This window comes from Neltuma alba, unplaced genomic scaffold (assembly GCF_004799145.2).
Source record: "Neltuma alba isolate B1F8T4 unplaced genomic scaffold, ASM479914v2 tig00010245_pilon, whole genome shotgun sequence".
Classification (NCBI taxonomy): Eukaryota; Viridiplantae; Streptophyta; class Magnoliopsida; order Fabales; family Fabaceae; genus Neltuma; species Neltuma alba.
Window position 1 is genome coordinate 657,360 of NW_021635173.1, and position 18,076 is coordinate 675,435.

Consider the following 18,076-nt stretch of genomic DNA (forward strand, 5'->3'; position numbering starts at 1 on the left):
TTTCCTTAGTTAAATTTCATTTCAATGTCCTTTTTTATGATTTCATAGTAGACATTTCGTATAGGACCAATTTTTCAGTTTATGGTTATGTTTCGGATGGTTTCTTTGTTTTAGAGAATTTCAATGACAATTTTTCTAGTTCTTGCTATGCACTTTCTTGTGATGTCAATTACGATATATGGCACACTACATTAGGACATATTGGTCAAAAATGCATAACTAAACTAGAAAAAGAGGGTTTACTAGGAAATGTGTCCAAAAAGAAAATGTCTCTGTGTGAATATTGCCTCGCTGGTAAGAGCACAAGGAAACCTTTCGGAAAGGCAACCAGGGCTAACCACCCTCTTGAACTGGTATACTCTGATATTTACATACCAATGAGTGTTAAGGCACGTCACGGAGCATGGTATTTTATTACCTTCATTGATGATTCTTCCCGATATGGCTATACTTCCTTATTTCCCACAAATATGAGGTATTAGAGTGCTTTAGAAAATATCTCAATCTAGTGAAAAATCAGCTAGGTTCAAAAATCAAAGCCTTAAGAACTGACCAAGGTTGAGAATACCTCTTTGATCAATTCAAGGAGCTCTGTGGAGAAAGGGGTATTGTTAGGAAACTAACAATCCCGGCACTCCTCAACAAACTGAAGTTGCTGAAAGGAGAAACAAAACTCTCCTCGATATGGTTAGATCAATGATAGCACAAGTTGAGCTTCCAACCTCATATTAGGGAGATACTCTTTTAACTGCCACATTTGTACTTAACCGAGTGCCTTCTAAGTCAGTCACCACAACCCCTTATGAATCATGGACAAACCGCAAACTAGATCTAAGCATCCTAAGACCATGGGGCTCAGTGGCCTACATTCATGATTCTTCCTATAAGCATAACAAGCTACAACCGAGGGGCAAAAAGTGTATCTTCATAAGATACTCTGAGAACTCTAAGGGGTATGTCTTCATTGGTGAAAATGATGACGGCTCAGTGACTGAGATAGAGTCAAGGGACGCAACATTCATTGAAACTGAATCTCCTAGTAGAGGGAGGATTGATCAAACAAGCTATCTTTATGAGAATGATAGCAATGAGGTACAACAAAGTGTTCCTCAGTCTACTGATCTGAGTGGGAGGGTTGAATCATTTTCACAACAAGGTCTAACTCAGCCACAAGAAGAAAGTCCTACAGCAACCCCACTAAGGAGAAGTAACAGAGACAAAACTCCTAGGAGATACTTCTTAATTGAAGCAGCAACCTTCATCATTAGTCCAAAAAATGGTTAAGAATATCCCATAAGTGTTAAAAAAAGCACTAACAGGGCCTGTTAAGGAAAAATGGCAAAAGGCCTTACAAGAGGAAATGGATTCTATAGAGTCCAACCAAGTATGGGAGGTAGTTGATCCACCACCTGGCTAAAAAGCAATTGGGAGCAAGTGGGTTCTCAAGTACAAACGTAGGGCTAATGGATCAATTGATAAACCCAAAGCAAGGTTAGTTGCCAAAGGATATACACAACGGGAAGGAGTGGATTACGGAGACACCTTCTCACTTGTTGTACGTTTCAACTCGATACGACTGATACTGGCTCTAGTAGCAAGTTTAGACTTAGAGTTACATCAGATAGATGTAAAAACTGCTTTCCTGAGTAGAGAACTAGATGAAGAAATCTATATAGAACAGCCTGAGGGCTTCATACAAAAAAAAAGGAATAAAAGGTTTGTAAACTCTTGAGATCCATTTATGGACTCAAACAAAGCTATAACTTAAGGTTCTACAAAGTTATAAGCTCCTATGACTTCAAAATGATCAAAGAAGATCACTGCATCAATATCAAGCGGTTTAGAGACAATTTTGTTATTCTATCCCTCTACATCGATGATACACTCCTAGCTGGTACCAATCTTAAACTAATTAAGATGATCAAAGAGTGGTTATCCTTGAACTTCGAGATGAAAGACTTGGGCGAAGCAGAATATATCATAGGCGTTAAGATAAGAAGAGATCGTTCTAGAAAATTGCTGTTATTGTCACAAAAGGCATACATAGCAAAGATTCTTGAGCGTTTCAATATAAGAGACTGTAAGCATATGGATACCCTTGTGGTTAAAGGACATAACCTAAGCAAGGAAATGCGCCCTATAAAACAATGCGATATAGAACACATGAAAAGAGTCCCATACTTGAGTGTCGTTGGCAGCCTAATATACGCTATGTTGTGTACTGGGCCGGACATATACTTCACAATTAGACTTGTGAGCCGATTCCAATCTAATCCAAGAGTAAAACACTGGGAAGCTGTAAAGAGGATTATGAGATATCTAAAAGGAATCATGGACTATGAGTTGTGCTATCAAGGAAACAACCTTCGTGCAGAGGGTTATTCTGATATTGATTGGGCAGGAGACCTGGACGAGCGACACTCAACATCAGGCTATGCTTTCCTACAGAGCAATCTCCTGGAGCAGCAAGAAACAAACATGTGTGTCGCTTTCATACATGAAAGCAAAATATGTAGCATGTTCTGCAGTTGTCCAAGAAACTGTATGCTCAAAAGATTCTTAGTACGATTCGGAATCCATAGTGGTAGCGAGGGACTAACTCTAATTCACTCTGATAGTCAAGCAATGATAGCCTATGTAAAGGACCCTAAGTACCACAATCATACTAAGCATATAGACATAAAATATCACTTTGTAAGGGATATGATCGCTAAGAAACAAGTGACAGTTCAATACTTATCTGCTCATAAGATGTTGGCAAATCTCCTAACCAAGCATATAGGTAGAAATCCTTCTGTTAAGCATATAAAGGCCTTGGGCATGCATAGAGCATGATGTATTGAACTCCTTTTTCTTTTTGATCCTTTTTCTTGTTCAATTATGCAAGCACAAGGCATGTTGTACTGAACTTTTTTTGTTTCCTCTTACTTAGTAACTCAATGCATTTTATCTAGTTCAAAGAAATTTTCTTGTATATACATTTGTGTATTTATATATGCATAGGCATGAGGTATACAACACCAATATGTCGTACAGGTCATAAAGTTGGCTCACTCACATAAGCAACCGCCTCACTATGTTCCCATGGGATATAAAAGGTTTGACAGCAGATGATCACCATGAGATGGTAGAGAAGAATCAGTACACAAATGTCCCCTCAGCTAGACTGAGATGAGACCCATAAAAGTCTGGGCCGAATCATGGATAATGTGTAATCCATGAGACCTATAGCCAAATGAGGAACTCTTTACTTGTAAGACGTCATATGTAGTTGTGATAAAAGAGCTCCTGGTCAAATATTGGAGTGCATTTAGAACTTAAGCTTGTATGGTGCTACTAAAACCAAAAGTGACATACTCCACTTAGTAGATCGAGCACCATAGCATGCAATTCATACTCCATTATCTATTTATTCTGACATGTCTTGCAAAGAAGTGCTCTGATGTGCACTCGAAGCTTTGACTTTTATTGTCTAGCTTATAGCGTGAGCTCAGAAGATCTGACTCGAGTTCCGACCCCGTACGTTTCCCGATCCGTTATCTATTTATTCTGACAATACCAATGTCGGAATAAATAGATAATGGATCGAGAAACGTACGGGGTCGGATCTCGGGTCGGATCTTCTGAGCTCACGCTATAAGCTAGACAATAAAAGTCAAAGCTTTGAGTACACAGGAGAGCACCTCTTTGTAAGAAAGAATAAGATAGAGAGAGAGAGAGATAGTAGGAAAGCTCAACCATTGGAGTGAGTTGGACTAATAGGTGAATGTCTCTATTTATAGCTTTTGTCAGGGGTATTTTGGGGAGCTAAAATATCCACTGAGCCCATCAGGTTAAATCTGAATTAGGATATATAAATATATCCTTATCTCATAATATCATGATATTTGAATTCAAATCCAGAATCAATCACAATTAATTCTAAATATATATATATACTTAATATATTTAATCTATACAGTACAAATTAATTAAATGTATATATAATATAAATTAATTAAATTTATATCGTAACTGATTGGATTTGATTCAGGATGTTTGATCGAGTCAAAGATATCATAATCTTGCTTGGATATTTGACCTATATATTCTCTTAATATCCAGTCAAGTAGTCCGGCCCATCAAGGACGGATCCAAGCCCAAAATCCAACACCAACAATCTCTCCCTCAAGTGTGTGTCATATAAATATTTTTCTTATTTTTGTATTTCAAATAGAGTGAATAATATATAGTAAGCTAATAACATATATTTAACTTGAAAATCCACATGCTTCCTGATTTGGATATAATCATGGATTTCAATCCAATTGAACTATTACCTTCAAACCCTTTGATAAACAAATATTCTGATATATATATATATATGTTTGTGGGCCATAATTTTCATTATCAATTCCTTTTCTGCCCACAAAAAAAATGGGGGAACTACATTAGTTATTCAATAACTATATCAATTTTGTTACCAGTTTTTTTCAAACTATATCAACCTTTTGTTATTAGTTCTTCTAGAATTATATCAATTTTTTTATTACATATAACTCTTCAGAAAATGCTGTGTATAGTTCTCCAGGAACTAACATATATTATTATTATTTCACTATATGATATACTTCACTTCTTGTTATGCTTTTTTAAAATATGAAGTATTTTTTTCAAAACATATATATTTTCTCAATATTTTGTTATTTAAAAACATTACTTCTTTGTATACATTATGTAATGCTTCAAAACTTATTCATAAATTTATAAATTCAACATAAAGATATTTATAAGGACTAAAATCAAACTATGTAGTTACAAAGATTTGAATCATAAGCCTTTAAGACTATTTATAAGTCATTAGTCTCCAAGACTCTATATAATAAATATATTTTTTAAAAATCATTTGTGTCACTCAATATTTGAAACATAAGCCTTCGAGGCTTTAAAAACACCATTAGTTATTATTTTCATGTCATTCAATAACATGATTGTAATAGTTGCTGGTCATTTAGTAATAGAAAATTATAATATTAATAAATATCAAATTGAATGTCAAGAATATATGAGAATAAGATAAGAATAAAATTTAAGATTTAAATTAATAAAAAGTAAAACATAAAAGTAACATGAAATAAGAAGAAAAAGTAAACTCTTACACCAACACATTCTTCACTATATAGTCAATAGTTTCTCATAATAAAAGACATTTGAGCCATTAGTCTTGTGGGTTATAATATTTATAGCCCTCAAATAAAAAATTCTAATTATCATAATTTTCTTTTATAAACAAACCATATAATAATCTTCTAGAGAATCAAAACTATATGGCTTTAGGCCATTTAATTAAAAAATAAAAAATAAAGATACATAGCATCTAGCCATTTAATTTCAAAATTAAAAAAAAATAATTTAAAATATATGGTTTCTAGTCATAAGATAGAAATTTGAAGTTATATAACTTCTAGTCATTAATAAAATAACAAAAATCAAATATATATGACTTCAGGCCATAAGATAGAAAACCAAAGTTATATATATAGCTGTTAGCCATTTAATAAGATATAAAAAAAATTAAATATATATGGCTTCTGGCCATAAAATAGAAAATTTAAGTTTTATGGCTTTTAACCATTTAATAAGATAACAAAAAATCAAATATATATAGCTTCTGGCCATAAGATAGAAAACCAAAATTATATGGCTACTAGCCATTTAATAAGATAAAGAAAAATTAAATATATATGGCTTCTAGTCATAAAATAGAAAATACAAGTTATATAGCTTCTAGCCATTTAATAAGATAAAAAAATCAAATATATATGGCTTCTAGTCATAAGATGAAAAATCATAACTAAATGACTTCTAGTTATTTAATAAGATAAAATAGCGAATATATATGGCTTCAAGCCATTTAATAAAATAGAGAATTAAATATATGTGTGTGTATATATATGGCTTCTAGTCATAAAATAAAAAGTTAAAGCTGTGTGGCTTATGGCCATAGTATAGAAAATCAAAATTATATGACTTCTAGCCATTTAATTTGAGAAGAATGAAAAATCAGAGTTATATGGCTTCTGACCATTTAATCTCTATGAGATGAAAAATTAGAATTATATGGCTTTTGGCCATTTAACTTTAGATGGCAACCCTTTAAGGATACTGTTGGTATCCATTGGAACTTCAAGTTCTATCAAAATAGTGACGTCAAGTCAATAAGGAATAGAAGAAAAAAATCCTCTCATCACAATTAGTTCAGAAGGTGTAATATCCATGTCAAAATTAAATTGTAGCGCTAAAATGTAAAAGAAAATCTCCAATCTTAACCATGGAACTAGATGTATAAAACAATAGTAAAAGATCTTTTCAATTCCATATAATGGCTCAGGTTATCCTAGAAGATCAATTACAGATACAAATACTTTGAAACACCATATATACAATGTTTGAGATATTTTCATTTGAATAGAATAAACAATATTTTAGGGAAAAAAATCATAGAGGTGATACTCTAAAGTTATGCAAAGGATCAAAGGTATGTTATACATATCTTGGTTAGAGCTTCGTGCTTATAACGTATTATGCACAACTTTATATCTTTGGTAGAATCTACAGATTACATAATAATAGGAGATAATTATGAGATATAGAGATAATGTGAGATATTGTAGATTATAGAAGATATAGGAGATAATAAGAGATATATGCACATTTGTAAAGATATTATTATATTTATAACAGATTTTCTTTTTTGGGTAGATTTTCAAACTTGGTCTTCAAGAAAGCATCAAGAAGGATATTTCTTTTATTATTATTATTTTCTATTGATTTCTTATTTATTAGATTTATTATTATTTTTGCGGGCCCCGACAAAATAGGGTGTTTACATTGGACTTAAGAACTAATTCCTTTCAGGTTTAGAGTGGTTAAGAAATAGCTCTTTCAACAAGTACGCTTCCCGGGATTTAAACTTGTGTTCTCCTGGGATGAGGCTGCTGCCACCTCAACGAACCGCTTGTTGGTTATTGGGTAAATTTTTTTTATTCGAAAATGACTTGACCACACGGCACAAGCATATTTTTAAAAGAAAATACTTACAAAGTAGAAATTGACATTTTTCACTAAAAAAAGTAATTTGGTTCACAGATGTGGTCATTTTATTTTATTTCTTCCGTAATAAATGCATCCTTCTTTTGATTTTTATCAATATAAGAAGAAGCATATTAATATAAAAATGCCAATTGAAGGTGGGGTAAATGTCAAATTTAAATTAAGTAAAAACAATATTACGAAAGGGGTTAACACTAATAGAAAGGGCTAGTCCCTCACAACGTAACGAATCAAAGTTTGAATCTGTACTGAAAGAAGTACTCATTTTTAGTGTTTGATAGTACATCAGATAGGATTATCAGCAATTAGAGGATAGAATTATCTCTAATAGAAGAATACATATGTATACCAACACAAAATAAGAAAGAACATTTGAAATGTTAATTGTTGTGAATTTTTATAATTACTATTTTTATTAAACCAAGTCTGCTTAAGTTACAGTTGGCAAAGAAAAGTCCCCTTAAATTATAATTCATTGAAATGGTCCATCTCCTATTAACCCTAACTAACCTCTCCCTTTGTTTTCGTTTTTTAACTGTACTTGTCATTTGCATCATAAATTAACAAATAATACATGATAAATTTATAACTAATGTGTATAACTACATAGAAATTGGAACACGCAAGAAAAATTATTATTCTAAATAAGTCTTACCTGTTATTTGACTAGACTATTTTACCCACGCATGCACATCAATTTTTAGTTAGTATTATCTTGGTAGTTTCATTTCTTGTGCACTAGTTCATCCACAAATTTTGAGAAAATATCTGAAAGTAACCATAAAAACAAAACACTAAAGTACATATGCATTGACCCATATCTATTTTATCCTTATGACTGAGTCACAAGCGCACGTTGCTCATACGAAAAATTCGAGTTTCTTTCAAGTAATTTTGTTACTTGAGTAAGTGGATAAAAACAAAGGAAAAAAATTAGATAAAAAAATAGTTTTTTTGAGTGCGCGTGTGTTTGTGTGTAAGATGAGAACGCTAGCTGATGATATCAAATTATTTAATATATTACACAAACTTATGATGGAGACCAACTTTCAGATTAAAAAACAATCTTTTTTAAATTTAACTATGAATATATCTTATGTAAGACATGTACGCATGCTTTCCTAACTAACATCGGATTTAGATTAATCAACTTTTAACGGTCATGTTTTTTATTTACAAATGGTAATTAGTTTTAATGTTCATTGCAATGACGAGTATTATGGTATTCATCATGATGATAAAATCTATACCCTCTAGATATAATTTCAACAGTTCAGACGTAAAATTATCAACCATTCCTTTTTAAATAAGAAATTATTTTTTTAAAAAAATAACAATTAAGAGATTATCTTTGTTTTGAATTATGTACACTTTAAAATAATTTTTCAAAATAATAAAAGTAGAAAATAAAACTTAATTTGAACAATCCAAATTAAATCTAGACAGCATACAGTGGGGATAAGTTCTTAGTACTGATGATCACTCCACTTAGCATCAAAACTCATTTCTTAGAAATGCGGTTACTTCGTGCCTTGTTACCGTGGCATGTTATTTTAAATCAGTTGTTCATAGATAAATATTTAAATTAATTAAGTAGAGATCAACTAAATTTTACGAAGTTCCTGTAAAGTTCAAAAAGAGGAAGAGTTATAAAAGATTGAAATGAAGAGTAAAACTTGACAATGATCCATATCTTCAATCCCTCTCCCTCTCTCTCTCTCTCTGATTTCTACAAACTAAAAAACATTATTGATAATGGCAGCTTCAATAAGTCTATAGTGTGCTGTTTAATTGTTCCCTTATTTTAAATCTCTATACGTTTAGCATATCGTTCTTATGTTGAAATCAGAATTTCAGGTATTTATTACTAATTCATAGAACAGTTTTTTAGAAGTCATTTCCAAACTGCCACATACACTTTAATTTGTGCTAGTGAAAATAATTCGAGCATTCTTGCAAGTAAGTTTCTAAATTTAAATTTATAGAGTATAAACTATTATTCACACTATATTTTATTGTAAAAAAATGTTTAAAAGACAAAAAATTGTAAACTAACATTATTTACCACGATTCTATTTTTATGTCCATGCACAAACCGACATAAAATGCCATCCTGACCCGTAAAAAGTGATAGTTGCAATTGCGGAATCTCCGACCCTTAATATAAGAGCTAATTAGGGAGTTGATGTTTGTCCTATCTATAAAATCTATTTCACGTGTCTATCAATTTTTTTTTCAAATTAACTTTATTGATATTCCTCGAACAATAATTAGTACAGGAGAGGGAGGGAGGAAGAAAATTAAGAAAGATATTGATAGCGTTTTAGAAAAAAATATATTATGTTAACCAATTTAACTAACATCTTTAATCTAGTTAAATTAGTTAATTAATTTTTATATTAAGGATTGAAAGAGTATCATAAATTGCAACACATATATGGTTCTACTTTCTGGGCATATTTATATATAAAAGAGAATGTTTTGTTGCTTATATTTATAAATCACTTTATTAATTTTTTTTACATGAATGTATTATTTTACTTTTCATTTGTTATTGTATAGATTTTCTTTAAAAGTGTACCATTCTTGTCCTTAACATATAAATTATTTATAACACATTTTCGCATATCAAAAAATGTATTAAATTGAAAAAAAATTTTTATTATATCCCTATTGAAGTTTTATCTTCTTTTTATGTTTACAAATCATTCTCATATCTCTCCTGTCTTTTCTCTCTTTCCAAATAAGGATAAAATTGAAAAACAAGTATTAAATATGCTTCAAATGAATTATATTTAGAACTAAAACTTCCTCTTAGAAGTGATTTGCATTTAGGACCAAAGTGATATATATTAAATAAGAGATAAAATTATAAAGTTGTTAAGCTTTAAAATAGAGTTAATGAAATTTAATATTTTTCTTAATTTAATAAAACATATTAAAGTGACGTATAAAAGAAAAGTAGTGCATTAATGCATGATTTATCGGAATTAATCTCAACAAGAAAAATAATGGCATCACTTGTGTGCATATATGTATTAAATATCGATCAATTGGGTTATTTTCTTTACAAGTATATAAGAACAATGAATAAAGTAGCCTTCATCATAGTGGACACCATTTTATATATATTGACAAAATAAAAAAGAAAACAAATCTGACTCAAATAAATTTGTCTTGAACTCAACAAACAAGTTCTTGTAAGAAAGTAACCACCTATCATCAGCCACACACACACATATATAATTGTCTCAATTCAGACTCGATGCATTGTTACAAAATTTTCATTCAACGTCAACTTAAATTAATCACATAAATTTGACGAGACATCGGGTCAAGCAAAATTAATCAATTAATTTAATTTCATTATTAATTAATATTATTTCATCTTTTGATGTTTGTCTTATTGGTTAATGATCGCATCATGCCAAGTTAGATTCTCATCCACATTCTATGATCATGCTGTTTTTTTTTTTTTTGGGCGGCGGGAATAGAAATACATCACGTGATTTTTTGTTGGCATTTCAATTTCTTCCTTTTTCCCGCGCATCATCATCATCATCATTTTTATTTAAGAATTAAATTACATTCTATACTCTAAAATATTTTGTCACTACCATAAAATAATTTGGTGTTATCCTATAAGGACTCAGTCACGTATGCACAGGAAATGACCCCTTTAATTTCCAGTTCCTTTCAATTACCAATTTGAATTTAAATTTAAATTGTTCCCTAAATGTTCATAAGTTTGATAAGACCGCGTTGTTTATATGTTGCAACTTGTGAAGATAGAAAATGATTTTTATATTTTTAATTAAAACGAAATTAACTTTTTTTCCGAAAAAATCTTCACCAGTAAATCATATAGTTCTCATATGCTTACGATAATAAGGAGTATCCTATTATTTTCAAATTGACCTCGTAATTTACGTCAATAAAAATCAAAAGTCAATGTAGAATATGCCATATTTCTCTGCACATTTTATACACACACTCTCTCTCATATCACCTCTCAAAACAATCCTTAAATTTTTGGACCGAAATAAAACAATCCTTAAATTGAAAAATTATGTTTTTGGCCTTGAAAATAGGTCATATGCAATCACATGACCGTCAGTGCTAAACTTTTAAATCAAACTTTTCTTTACATAAAATGAAAAAGGAAAAAAAAAAAAGGATCATACAACAGTAAGAACCTATACGTGAGAGTCAGTGCCATGTGTTGATTTACGCGGATTGACTATATAGTACAATTTAAAAATGAGAACGAGAAAGAAAGGTTAAGTTAGGGTTAGTGGTAGATGGACCACATCAATTATGCATTGGGAATATTACCTTTCTTTCATCCACTTGGTTTGAAAAAAAAAATGAATTATTAAAAAAAATACACAATAGTTAACAAGTCGAATATTCTTTCAAATTGATTTAAATTTGACAATTATTATATACCTACACACTGACTACTTGTTCCGGTTATTTATAAGTTAGTGTTAGAGGTTAGGGGGTTTGCGTTGATCTTAATTACCACTTCAATACTTAATGTAAAATCCAGTTAATTAACTTGGGGAGATTAAGAAAACTAATTAATAAATTATTTTACAGTATTTATATTTATTGTTTTTCAACTAAATTGCTTGACTTATAAACTAATATATTATAATGATACACATAAGTATCTTAAAGATATCATATAATATGTGCTATAATTAAGTAATTTATTTAGCTTCTTTAATCTTTTTAAAATAGTCAATTAGGTTTTTTTTTAAGGACTAGAGATATTAAATGTAAGACATTATGTTACGAGTATCACATCAAAAACCTTACGAGTAGGACGAGGTTTATAACTCAAGGGCTCTCCCTCCTAGCTAATATGCCATTTTTTTGTGTGATTGGACTCTCCTTTTGAGCTTGGATTCATAAAAGATGTGCTTTTATTGAGGGCTTGATGTTTATGTTCTAATAAGCTAGTTTTTAAGGATTAGACTCTTCCTTGAGACTTATACTTGTAATACCTTAATCCACTTTTTCTGTTGAATTTACAATTTTCTTTCCGAACTCTACCCATTAATTGCATATATATTAAGGGGATTTCAATGCAAGTGATTAAGAGAACTATTTTAGAGAAACCAACGCACATTTCTTATAGGTAGCTAATTTAACTATTTTTTTAATCCATATAAATTAGTTATCTAACTTTTACATCTATCTAGAACCAAAGACAATAAACTAATCATGTTATTCATAATTAACAACTCACCACCGCGCTTTCCTCTTCGGTGAGTCCGTTGTGCCTCTAAGGCTCTACTAATATAAATAAACGTCCATTCCAAAGGGAGAGATCAGAGATCTCACACAACAAACAAATTAAAGACGTTATTGATAATAGCCAAGATGCAAATTTGCAGCTCCAAGAACATATTGTGCTGTTTAATCACTTGTTCACTAATTCTAAATCTCTTGCTGTTAGTTAATGTGTCCCTGAGAAGCAGATCATGGGAGAACAGTTGGACGAGAGATGCAATGGAGGAAGCCGAAGCAGTAGCGTCGATCCATTGTTCGGGCAATGGAAGGGCTTTCTTGGATGGTGTTATTAGTGCTGATCATGGCAGGCCTGTTTGTGAATGCAATGCATGCTATGGTGGATCTGACTGCACTCAACTCTTGCCTGATTGCCAAGTTGATGCAGATAGGTACTGCGTGAACTTATGGAATTATTGAACTATTTCATTAACTGTTAGAGGAACTATGTGCATAGGGTTTAGCACGTGAAAATTGCAGATAACTGTTTAGAGCTATATGCTGAGCATATTCTATATCTGGGTAGCTGTGGTGGAGGAAGGGAACCATATAGCATGATCCATCAAGTTTTCAACTTTTTCTTTGTATCATATACGTGGTGTTAAAACCTAACTTGAATCCGTGAACCGGTGAACCAATGATCCTTTAGCCAATCTAGTCAAGAGTTTTGGAAGGGTTGATTGGTTTACATTTTCTACATTTTTTCTCCTTGCTGAGCCGAAGAAGACATCCTTTTGAGTTTAAAAAAAGGGGTCAAGTTTATCATCCAACACCTTGAAGCTTTTCTTTTTGAAGGGTGTTTTTCAATAGCAACATGATTTTTCCCCTAAAGTAATTTTTAGAAGCAATTCTAATATCGCCATTAGCTCTTTAAAATCATCCAGCACCCTAAAGGTAACTTTTCAGTAGCACTCAACACCTACAGTAATTTTTCGGTGCAATTTTATCCTTAAAGTATTTATTGAGTCAATTTTTCATCACTATTTTTTTTTTTTTCATATTTCTAGTATTTATCTCCTGTATTTTACATACCTACCTTTAAAATCTTCAATAATCACCGGTTTTTTCAAATTTTCCAGTAGTCTTCTTAAATATTTTCTAGACTTGTATCTTTCATGCTAGTACTAATGATTCACTCTTTTTGTTGTAACAGTGGGGATCCAACATTTTTGGAGCCATTTTGGGTGAAGAATGCAGGTAGCAGTGCAGTAGTGATATCAGGATGGCATCGGATGAGCTATGAATTCAGTGATGGCTCTCTGATCTCAGAAGAGTTGAAGAAACACATAGAAAGTTCATGCCATAACTGGGAATGCCATAACACAGGGAAAGCACATCATATTTGGTCCTGGAGCTACATTTCTTCTTCACGCGGCAGTACATTCACTTTCCCATCAACATTCTGCCTCAGCCTCACTTTCAAATGTTGTCGCCTCCATCCCATATTATCCAGTAAATGCTCAAAACCCTAGCCTATAGTAAACTTCTCCTTCTTCTTTCTTTCTTTCATCTAATGAATGGCTTACTCCTTGAATTAAGTGACTTTCATAGTAATTGGGAAAGGAATGTTTTTTACTATAATGTGTCCAAACATTCTTATTATAGTAAAAACCCTATCTATAATAATCTGTTAAAAAAAAAAAGCAAAAATGCATCTTTAATCCTTTCGCTTCATACAAGATTTCATTTCTATCTCTTAATTCTGTAAAATGTCTTTTTATTCCTTTAACCTTAGCATCATTAGTTTTATTAACAAAAAGATGCTGACATTGAAATTTTAAATTAGCAAAAGATTTTTACAACTGCTGACATATTAATATTATTTTCTTTTTAAAATAATAGTGATGATTGACCAAAAAAGCCATCATTAGGAACCAATAACAATAGGGTTAGATTATTGAAAATATATTTTATAAAATTATTAAGGGATCAAATTGAAACCTTATATAATGTTAGAGGAGCAAAGGTGCACTTTTGTCAAGAGAAAAAAATAAAATTAAAAGGTTGAGCTACTAGTAATAATAGTGGTTTGCATATAATAAGTAGATCCTATTGCTATTAGTAATTATGGTAGGTTTAAGTGCAAGATCTGTTTGGTCGATATATCCTTTATGTATGACTGAGTCCAAGGAATATGAAGTTAATCCAATTAGCTTTCATCAGGTTTATAAGGAGCAGACTGAGTTTTTCAAAGCAGAGGATTATAAATTCAGTGGGATAGTGCAAAGTGGAAGGAAGATAATGATTATTTGAAAACATCATCGAACATAATTGAATTAGTGACTTCCCCAAACAACCCAGATGGGAGATTGAGGAAGGCTGTTCTTGAAGGGCCTTCAGTGAAGAAAGTTCATGATCTTGCCTATTATTGGCCTCACTTCACACCTATACCAGAACCTGCAGATGAGGATCTTATGATCTTTACTTTGTCTAAGCTCACTGGCCATGCTGGAAGCAGATTTGGGTAAGCTACAAATTGAATTAAGTTCAATTTTCCGGAGGTTAGAGGCAATTTTGCTGTTGTAGCTTTTCCTTTCTTGGCTCTTCATCGAGCCAGTCATTAAAATTTTATCAATTATAGATGTTGGTTCATCTACTAATAATTTATTAAGTTGTAAAGGAAACAATGTTTGTAACTGATGATAAACACGGCTCAAATTCAACATAGTACATCTTGATTAATTTTGCCATATGAATATAAATAAAATCAAAATCAACAAAATTATATATTATAAATAGATGCAAGGAGCAGTTATCTGCATATAATTTTTTTTTATGTTGATAATAAATAAATTTCATTATATCATTTTATTTTAAAAACCTCTTTTTATTTCATATTTTAATTTAAGGAAACTTATGCATGTCACTTAGTCGACATCCACATCATCTCTAAGTAGCATATGTTATGAGCATAGAGACTAATGCCGCCTAGCTATAACTAAGGAAATCATAGGACCTAATAAAGTAAAGGAAAAAAAAACTATAGGAACCTAATTGAAAACTAAGTAAAATTAAAAAGACTGACAAATTAATTTTTCCTAAAAAAATTTTCACAAAAAACATGGACAAAAGACTTTGTCAAATTAATATAATATTCTATACAAACGCTACATGTGATTGATCAGGTGGGCAATAGTGAAGGATGAGGCTGTTTACAGAAAAATGTTGACATACATTGATTTGACTGCCTTTGGAGTATCAAGAGAGACTCAATTAAGAGTCCTAAAGCTTTTAAAAGTGCTTCTTCATAATGGAAATGGAAAGGAAATGAGTGAGTTTGGACACAACATCATGAGAAGCAGATGGATGAAACTCAGCCAAACAATGTCTCAATCAACACGATTTTCCATTCAGCAACTTGAACCTCAATATTGTTCATTTTTCCACCAACTCAGGACTCCATATCCAGGTACCCCAATATATATCTCTTGCTAATTACCGCACTGCTCCTTTCTCTTGGGCTCTATTATGACTATTTTTTTGAGATTAAAGAAATTAATTAAATGTGGATTTTCAAGCTTAAATCATATGAATGAACAGTCAAATGGACGAAATGAGGTTGGGGGCAGAGGCATGAACAAAATGTTAATATGATCCACATGTTTGTCCTTCTTGATGTTTGGCATGCATATTAGATTCAAATTTTAAAAAAAATAGGAAACAAATATTTTTAGTATCCTTGAATAAGGCGGATTTTCTTAGTATGAAGTTTGAATTTTATATTTGATTACTACTATTAATTGATTTTTTAAGTTATACGAGGTGAAAAGTGTTGCTATACACTGTAAATTTTATATGAGGTTTGCTATGCATAGATTTCTTTTCTAAATTTGACAATAAATGAAATTCAATACTATTAATATCACATTAATAAAATAGAAATAAATAAATATAGATTATTTTAATGTTATACATAATTTTGTTAATTCGTGCAGCTTTTGCGTGGGTGAAATGTGAAAGGGAAGAAGATAGAGACTGCTATCAAGTTCTTAAAATCTCAACATTACTGGACGCGCCGGCAGCCTGTTTGGCACGGAAAACCGTTATGTTCGTTTAAGCTTAGTGAAGAGCCAACATGATTTCGATTTATTATTGCGACAACTCAACAAAATAGTTTCTGAGGAACGTGATGACGTCACAGTCATGCCTTCAATCTCTTCGGCTGTTACAGAAAACACATGAACAAAAACCAAATAAGTGTAATTAATTAGCAAAATAAATAAAATAATTCCATGAGTTTGAGTCGGTCAAATAATCACTATACATATGTGTGTGCGCGCGCGCGCGCGCCAAGGTGACATCCATCGCAATGTAAAGAAAAATCATATGCAATAATGACTAAACAATCGTTACTGAGTTGTCATCTTGGTCGAACGATTTTCTTGGTTTTTCAATTAATCTTGAACAACCTAAAACTTTCAAGATAGATGGTGGTTCTAGATCTCTCTGATGTAGACATATAAGTGATCAACGTATGAATAACACTTTCTAAATCACTCAAGTAACCTATAATAAAAAGCAGGTTATGTGGTTCAATGCTTATTCCTGAGTAAGGTCTCAATTTAAATCTGGTGTACCAAAAAAAAAAAATTGATGCTAGGAGAATTATACTACCTCCAGTCCTAATTATAAAAGCTAGTTGACTAATTTGAGGAGATTAAGAAATAAGTTAAATTAGTTATTTGTAATAAATATATGTTGTCTTTCCTAAAATATCCTTACTAATCAAGTTTATTGGCTAGAACTACCATTATTAGAGAAACTACCTTGGAAAAAAATGCATAAATATGAGACAAAATGGATTGAAGCCTTATAATTAGGACGAAAATAAAAATCAAACGAGGTCTTATATTAAGGACCAGAAGTAGTATATCAATATGGTCCCTACTTTAAAATTTATTAGTTAGGGTCTAAGGTAAATTTCTAACCATAAAAAATAATACTCCAACCGGTTATTATAAGAATCATCTCCAGCATGCTTCATAATATAACATGTTTTGTTCAATATTAATTTTTTTCCACCCAACATCCTTAACTAATTAACCAAATTTCTTAAACTAATGGCTTACAAAATAACTAATTTTAACGAACTTCATTAATTTATATAAAGTTGTTATAGGCTGCTTAAAATAGGAGTCCGAGGGATTAGATACAATGATGAGTCTCACCTCTAGCCACCATTATCTCTATCTTTTCAAATTACGCATAGATTGTACAGTTAAAGAAGACATGTACAGGCCTTGGATATCGGGTGCCTTATGCGAAAAGAAAAGAAGATATGTACTAAATTTTATGAGAATCACGTTCTCAAAAATGGTGAAATTGTTGGAAAGGCAGTGGTAGAGTGAAGATCCATATTATTTGGTGCTGCTTCTGCTCAACTCTTTAATGCTGCTCTTCATATGCCTTGTCTTCTTCCAACTCTTTCAATGCCCGGTTAGTCTTAGCACTAGTTCAATCTTATCCTAGTGTTGGCCCCGTACATTACAAGTTTACAGGCTAGTATAATTAACATGACATGAAGTAGGTTATTCTTTTTACATGACTATTTAACCGAGTTTGATTCGAACATTGTCAAGTCTTAGAAGTTGGTGTTTCGTGCATTCATACGGACATGAAATCTGTTACTGTTTGATCTTGCCTCACGACTTTGGACCCCATGGCCTAATAGGTCTATTACTTCCCC

The 18,076-nt window shown here is 31.5% G+C and overlaps 1 pseudogene; it reads left to right on the plus strand.

Annotated features, from left to right (window-relative positions):
* The first annotated feature begins 266 nt into the window (after positions 1 to 266).
* On the plus strand, positions 267 to 16,572 carry LOC114755266 (tryptophan aminotransferase-related protein 4-like; annotated as a pseudogene).
* Positions 16,573 to 18,076: the final 1,504 nt, after the last annotated feature.